Consider the following 9,010-nt stretch of genomic DNA (forward strand, 5'->3'; position numbering starts at 1 on the left):
AAACCAGGCTCAGTTTGTGGGAAGTGTACTTATTATAGTAAAATCAATACAGTCACGCTAAATAACCAACGCTCTACACAAAAGAATAGAGCTGTGGGGTAGAAAACCGCTCTGCTTTGCAAATACTTAATCCAACGGTAAACACAGAGTCTAGATCACCATTAAACGTTCATTCGAACCTGCACATCCACTGGGCAATGGCTTGTAAAACAGCGACCAGCATGTAAAATAAATCCAAGCGTCCAGTGGAAACCGTTTATTAAAATAATTAAAACAGGCGAATCTTCATCAGGCCACTAACAAATACACAAACTAACATCCCTTTTAATACAACATGCTAAATTAAACTCTGATGTCATATCCTGTTAAACGTAAAATATTTTAAATGGTCTTAAAATTGTCTTAATATATAAATGCAAACATTATATGAACAATATGCAGTAAAAAATATATATACTTCAGAGCAGAACAGCATATCATGCTCTGTTAACTGCTGCTACTTATATGCATGTTAGCAACAAGAAATATATAAAAATATACACATATATATTTTAGCAGTATATGATTATAAACATTATGATCCCATTAAAAACAAGTATAAATATAAATGTAAATATAAATATAAATATATAAGCAGCAAAAATGGTACAAATATGTGTACCTACATAGAAGCTATTCAGCACATATGCATATGTTATACAAACGTCGTCTGTGCTTATGCTCCTAGATTTCGCAATAGCTATTGCTACATATATCATAAGAATAAGATGTATATATGTAAGAGCACACACAAAAACATACTATATTATAATAAATGCAATATAGTAAATAGTAAATAAAAAACAAATTCATAAAAAGACTAGATGTCCAATAAATGTTGATAAAATGTATATACTAAAAGGTAGGAGAACACATGATCTGTGCTACAACTCATATTTAAAACTTTGCCCCTAATGGGCCAATAGGGTTATGTAATGAGATGGACATGTAAGTATAAGGAGATGAAATATATATAAAGGTATATAAGAAAATTGAATGTGGTGTATATGTACAAATGTTGTGGTAGAATCAATCAGGAATCAATAATCAAAGGATGGTCAGTTAAGGGGAGGATCATCAGTGGAGTTTCCTGGCTTTAAGCATTGGTTTAATGGATGATAGAGTTTCCATTAAACCAATGCTAACTATATATATTTCATCTCCTTATACTTTTAGTATATACTTTTAGTATATACATTTTATCAACATTTATCAACATTTATTGGACATCTAGTCTTTTTATGAATTTGTTTTTTATTTACTATTTTTTATTTACTATATTGCATTTATTATAATATAGTATGTTTTTAAAAGTTTCATACATATATCTATTCTTATATAGCTATTGTAGCAATTTAGGACATAAATTTAGGAGCATACAGCCGTTGACGATACAGATTAGTTTGTATTGCTGTTATATGCATATGTGTATGTGCTGAATATTGAACAGGTACACATACATATTTGTTTTTTTGTAATGTATGTTATATATATTTATATTTATATTTATACTTAACTATACTTGTTTTAATGGGATGCATAATGTATATAATATATTGCTGCTAATATATATATGTATATATTATATTTTTTTACATATTTTTGTTAAGCATATGCATATATATTTTACTGTTAACAGAGCGTGATATGCTTTTCGTTCTGAGCATTATATTTTTAATCTGCATATTGTTTACATAATGTCTGTATATATATTTTAAGACAATTTTAAGACAATTTAAAATATTTTACGTTTAACAGGATATGACATCGGTTATTATCAGGCAAGGAGAGCGCTGTGGGCATTATCTTTTTGTTTTTTACCTTACATAATGTAAAAAATGCACTGTCTGCCCTTAGCTGTCAGATTTCTCCTGTGGTGCTTGTGTCTCATAGTGAGCTGTCTAGATTGAATAACTAGTTAGGTAGGGGGGTTGATTTTGACAATAGTGAGCTTGTGTGTCTGTGTGGTTCTAGTGTCAGCTTCAAAAACATATGTACTGTGTTCACTTCCACGTAGGATAAACTTTTACATTTAAACACAGCATCTTCTTCAATTTATCTACTATTTTACACTAATTTCTTGATGAGGCGATCATGTCAAAAGTGCACTATGTGCCCTTACAACTCAGACTTCTCCTGAAGCACTTGCAGCTAATTCTGTGTTCCTTAAATTGTGTAATTTGATAGGTAGGGGTTTCAAATCCAGCACTTGTTAACTAATGTGAGTGAAAGTGCAGTTCCGTGTCTGTGACACACTCTTAAATAAACTTTCATTTATCAACATATTTTCATTGGCAAAGGAATACCAATTAAATTTGTATTACCCCTAGGCGATACCCAGTTTTAAAAACACTTACATTATGCTCTCAAAAAATGAGCTACGTCAGAGTGGGCATATGAGTTATCCTGTGGCACTGGCTGTTGATACTGTGCTCTCTAGACTAAGTACAGAGGGAGAGGGTTTGAAACAACAGCAATTGACTACTGTGTGTTTGTATTTGTCTGCTGGACTGTGTAGAGAAGGCTTGTAATCCATGTAAAATATGTAGCTGTGCAGTGCAACCACTGTCATACTTTTTTAGAAGAACATCAACACATGAAAGAATGGTGATAACATACATTCCAATGTGCACTATCACAAATGTAAAACATCTCCTGTGGTGCAAGCTATTCAGCCAGTGCTCTGTACCTTGTGATCTTATGTAGTCTGTTCAAATCCAGCCATTACTACTCAGACTCACTTGTCTTAGCAGGAATATGAATGAGCAGGTAGGTAACAATGCTGTGAGCCAGCTATCTGTTGTGCACATGTATGGCTGAGGATTCCTAATACAGCGATTTATGCTAATTTTTCACACAGAAATACTTTATTGGATAAAGTCAAGGCCATGGGATGAGATTTGGCTTTCCTGTGATAACTATTAAGGCTTTTCCTGTGGTGTAAGGACATGTAACAATGTTTTGTATTCTGTTGCCTTAATAAGGCATGTGTTTGAATGTGTGATTATCCACACATTGTGCATAATTGCCAACCTCCCATCATGTGTGTTTGAGTGCACCTAGCAGCAGGCAATGTTGTGTGACAAAGACACATATAGAAATAGTCTTTTTAAAGAAATTACAGTCTCACGTATCCTTTGCAGCAGTAACATGATGTCACATCTTCAAATACCCAATTATCTCACACTTGTAACGCCACTTGTGCTGTGGCACATTCACTACTGAATAACATGCACCATTTGTCATCACATAGACAGGTACCCAAAACTCACACTGACTGACTGGATGCATTGTGTGTCTTAATGCTGTTATGCATGAATGCATCTATAAGTTATGGTCATACTTTCAAAAGTACAGTGCAGCAATGTGCTGAGCTGATTGGAACAATGTTCTCTAAACCACCACTGAAGATGTTAGATAACCTACTGGTTGATAAATCTAGCTCTAACTTTACACCTTTCTCACCTCCATCTGTCCCTCTAGATATACCTGAAACCATTACAACTGCTATGATTTGCACATAGATGCATTTTAAGGTCAGATCAGTGTGCACGCTGTTTTGCAAGTGAAGTTTGGGATGCATAGATGCTAGACCTTAACACAGTCTGCTGTTTAGTAAAAAGCATTAAATGATTGCAACTACTCCTGGTTGACATGATATGCCCAATATGTATGTATGTATGTATGTATTTATTTTGTTAAGCTATACACAATTATTAGTGTTTTTACGGGCTTTTCAAAGGCATGTATCACTAGCTCTTACTCAAGTTACAATGTGCTCACAGGGGTTTTATTTTTCTGTACTAGGATAGTCCCATATCTTCTTTAAAGACTATCATGCTGGCTGTCTGATCTTTTTGTAGTGTCAGTGTGCCCTTGATATATCTGCCAATCGATGAAGAAGATCAAGGCTTTGAACTGTAGTTCCTGTGGTATGAAGTGTGATTCCCTTTGTCTTCATTTGCCCATTGTGTGCCCTTGGGCAAATCACTTACCCAGACAGCTTATCTGTGAAAAGAGATTACCTGTTCTGTGGGCCTACCTGGTTAACTAATGGGTATTATAAAACATTATGCAGTCTACTGTTGCTGGGATTTTTTTTTTTTTGGTGCTATTGTGAGAGGCAGCACTGCTGTATTGTGATGTGTTCTTCTTGGTAACACACATACTGAATGTGATTTCAAGCTGTAGTCAGAGCTTACTATTATACTGTTGGCTTAGGTAGATGTTAAAGATCTGTTGAATATGACAGCAGGAAAATTACTCTAGAGTCCTAGTCATATCTTAAACATTTGACAGAATATCATTGGTGACAGGAACACCAGAACATTGGTAGACAAGCCATAATGGGGAATCTAAGATACTTGGTCATACATGCTTTTAAATAGACTGGCTTAAAAGATCTTGTAACACTTAAAGGAAAACTCCACCAAATGTCAAAAATTTCTTTCCAAAATGTAATCTTCCTTCCCTGTAATCCAGCACTTAATGCATGCATGAGGTTGGCATAATGGTTAAGGTATTTGCCTTATAAACCAAAGTTGCAGGGTTTGATTCTCACATGGGCTAATTAGCTAGGCTTAAAAATGGCCCACAAAGGCAGTTAGCCTAGTACTAATCTATGTACCTGTTTAATAATGATTCCATGTTTTTATGTCTGAGCTTGCTTCTGTTTGCCTTTCTGTCCTACTTTTGCCACATAATCTGTTAAGCCACTTATTTTAGCTACTGAGCCATTAAGAAAAGAATGACTTAAAAATAGCATTTAAATGTGCCTTATCAGTCATAGAATGCCAGAATGACAACTCAGATAAATAGTTGGAGCTGCAGTTAGGAGTCGTAACAAAACAAGGTTTTCAAGCTTAATTTTTAGTTAAAAATGAACAGGAAAACTCCACAGATGCATCTGATTAAGATTTTGTCATTACAAATTAGTTGCCTTTCCATTTAATCAAACTCTGAGTGCCACAAACAAATAACATTTGTGTGCCTTACTCTCCTGATATGCTGTCATTATTTGATTTTGCATTTTCCTGCACTGTATTTCTGAAAAGTATTCATACTTTCTTCTAGTGTTTTGCTGCATTATTTTTGCAGCACACATAGTGACTGGCAGAGACAAGTTCAAGAGTTGGTAAAGGGAAATTCTAGCTAGAGTACTTAAAATTGTGAATGCAAAACAAAACAGCTCAGCCTAAGTAAGACCTATTGATCACTGGGTTCAGATCTCTAACACGAACCGTGAACTGCATTTTCAAACCTGTGTTTGAAACATTCCTTAAAATGCTGCATTTCAGATAACCACTAATACAAATCAAAGGAAGAAAACTAGTAAAAAAGTAAACAGTCATAGTACTGTTGTAAGATGAGAGAGAGAGAGAGAGAGAGAGAGAGAGAGACAGACAGAGACAGAGAGAGAGAGAGAGATGAAAAGAGAGAGAGAGATGAAGAGAGAGAGAGAGAGAGAGAGACAGAGATGAAGAGAGAGAGAGAGACAGAGAGAGAGAGAGAGAGAGAGAGAGAGAGAGATGAAGAGAGAGAGAGAGAGAGAAGAGAGAGAGAGAGAGAGAGAGAGAGAGAGAGACAGAGAGAGAGAGAGAGAGAGAGATGAAGAGAGAGAGAGAGAGAGAGAGACAGAGATGAAGAGAGAGAGAGAGATGAAGAGAGAGAGAGAGAGATGAGAGAGACAGAGATGAAGAGAGAGAGAGACAGAGATGAGAGAGAGACAGAGATGAAGAGAGAGAGAGAGAAGAGAGAGAGAGATGAAGAGAGAGAGAGAGAGAGAGAGAGAGAGAGAGAGAGAGAGAGAGAGAGAGAGAGAGAGAGAGAGAGAGACAGAGAGAGAGAGAGATGAAAAGAGAGAGAGAGAGATGAAAAGAGAGAGAGAGAGAGAGACAGAGAGAGAGAGAGAGAGAGAGAGATGAAAAGAGAGAGAGAGAGAGAGACACACACAGAGAGACAGAGAGAGAGATGAAGAGAGAGAACTATAATAACTGATCCCCTCATCTTAGGGCTTTCTCTCAGCCCCTCAATAATGATATCAGGAAGGTAAAAGCATTGACTATAAAACAAAACCATGCAGCATGGTATCCCCCTTCAGACCATTATAGGTATAACTAATTAGAAAACAATAATAAAATAATAACCACTTAATTGACAAATACTTTAGTAATGCAGGAAAGTTTGAGATATGCTGAAAAACATTTGTATTATCTTTTGGAGTGCAGATTTCCTTTAAATGAAAAGGAAGTTTACAGACTACTGCTTGTAACCTATCCAATCCACAGTTTAATGTCTGTTCTAATACTTGACAAATGCAATTTTTACTCTGATAGAAATCTATAGATGCACCCAATAAATAATAAATAAATAAAATATATTTATGTAGCTATAGCTATTTATCTATATCTGTCTATATATCTATCTATAGATGTGCCCAATAAATAATAAATAAATATATGTATATATTTATAGCTCTCTCTCTCTATATATATATATATATATATCTATATATATCTATATATATATATATATATATATATATATATATATATATATATATATATAATCTATATATATTTATATGTATTTATATGTATTATATATATATATATATATATATATATATATATATATATATATATATATACGTATACATCTTTATATCTATCTATAAGTAAGGCCAAGCCATCTTAGGTCTAAAGAGGCCATTATTCCACTGCACTTTGCCCTTATCACACTAATCATAGAGTACAATGCTCCCTTTGGTACGTACCTGACCAGGCATATGCAGCAACTAGAATGACCTCAAAGATTCCTTACAAAAAGAATACAGGTGTAACACACCTGTCTAATAAAGAGCACCTTAAAGCCCTTTCCCTCTAGTCAGTCTCCTACAGATTGCTGTGATCTATGCTTGGCTTGAAAGGCATCCACAAACCCCACACTTATGAATACTTATGAATCTCCTACATATCTGTAAGTCAAAGAGTACCAGAAATACAACGTCTAGGGACTTGAATTTTGTTGGTGACTTAAGCAGAACATGCTGGAGGAACAGATATGTGTCCCAGAGACTGCTCGGCCTGAGGAACAGTGATTCCATCCATGTGAAGCTGAGTTTGTCTATTACCTAGTTTAACACACCCTAGAGAAGTGGATGAGCAATACGAAATTTACACTGGCTCTGGTACCCATGTCCCTTAACGAAAGAAGTAGCTTTTAAATGCCTGGCCCTCAATATTCTATTTGGATGAAGGATACCATTATTCTTTCAGGAAAACTTGACTAGGTTAAAAAATGCCCCACAGGACATTAGCCTAATAACAGTCTATGACTCTTACTATCTATATATGTATCTATATCTATATCTATATCTATATCTATATCTATATCTATACCTATATCTATATATATATCTATACTGGCTCTGTATCTACATCTATATCTATATCTATATCTATATCTATATCTATATCTATATCTATATCTATATCTGTATCTGTAGCTGTATCTGTATCTGTATCTGTACCTTTATCTATATCTGTATCTATATTTATATATCTATATCTATATCTATATCTGTATCTGTATCTGTATCTGTAACTATATCTATATCTATATCTATATCTGTATCTGTATCTGTATCTGTATCTATATCTGTATCTGTATCTGTAGCTGTATCTGTATCTGTATCTGTATCTGTTGTTGTTGTTGTGTATTTTGGCTTTTTCCGGTTAGGGGTCGCCACAGCGGAACTCCGGTCGGCTAATGATTGGTAGTTGATTTTTATGTGCCGAGTTACCAGCCCTGATGCACAACCTTCAACAAAGGTATGCCCATTCACACATATCTGCACGCAAAAGACGCTCTAGCTGAGAATCGAACCGGACAGCATCTTACTGTGAGGCGACAATGCTACCGCAGCACCACCTCTATATCTGTATCTGTATCTATATCTATATCTATATCTATATCTATAGCTATATTTATATCTATATCTATATCTATATCTATATCTGTATCTGTACCTGTATCTATATCTATATCTATATCTATATCTATATCTATATCTATATCTATATCTATATCTATATCTATATCTGTATCTATGTCTATATCTGTATCTATATCTATATCTATATCTATATCTATATCTATATCTCTATCTGTATTTATATCTATATCTGTATCTGTATCTTTATATCTATATCTGTATCTGTATCTGTATCTATATCTGTATCTATATCTATATCTGTATCTATATCTATATCTGTATCTGTATCTATGTCTATATCTGTATCTATATCTATATCTATATCTATATCTATATCTATATCTATATCTATATCTATATCTGTATCTTTATCTGTATCTATATCTATATCTAGATCTGTATCTGTATCTATATCTATATCTATATCTATATATCTATATCTATATCTATATCTGTATATATATATATATATATATATATATATATATATATATATATATATATATATATATATATATATATATCTGTATCTGTATCTATATCTGTATCTGTATGTATATCTGTATCTCTATCTATATCTGTATCTCTATCTGTATCTATGTCTATATCCATATCTATATCTATATCTATATCTATATCTATATCTGTATCAGCATCTATATCTATATCTATATCTGTATCTGTATATATATATATATATATCTGTATCTATATCTATATCAGTATCTATATCTATATCTATATCTGTATCTGTATCTGTATCTGTAGCTGTATCTGTATCTGTATCTATATCTATATCTATATCTATATCTATATCTATATCTATATCTATATCTGTATCTGTATCTGTATCTGTATCTGTATCTATATCTATATCTATATCTATATCTCTATCTGTATCAATATCTATATCTGTATCCATGTCTATATCTGTATCTATATCTATATCTAGATCTATGCCTATATCTGTATCAA

This window comes from Protopterus annectens, chromosome 15.part0, assembly GCF_019279795.1.
Source record: "Protopterus annectens isolate FY-2018-M chromosome 15.part0, PAN1.0, whole genome shotgun sequence".
NCBI classification, from domain to species: domain Eukaryota; kingdom Metazoa; phylum Chordata; order Ceratodontiformes; family Protopteridae; genus Protopterus; species Protopterus annectens.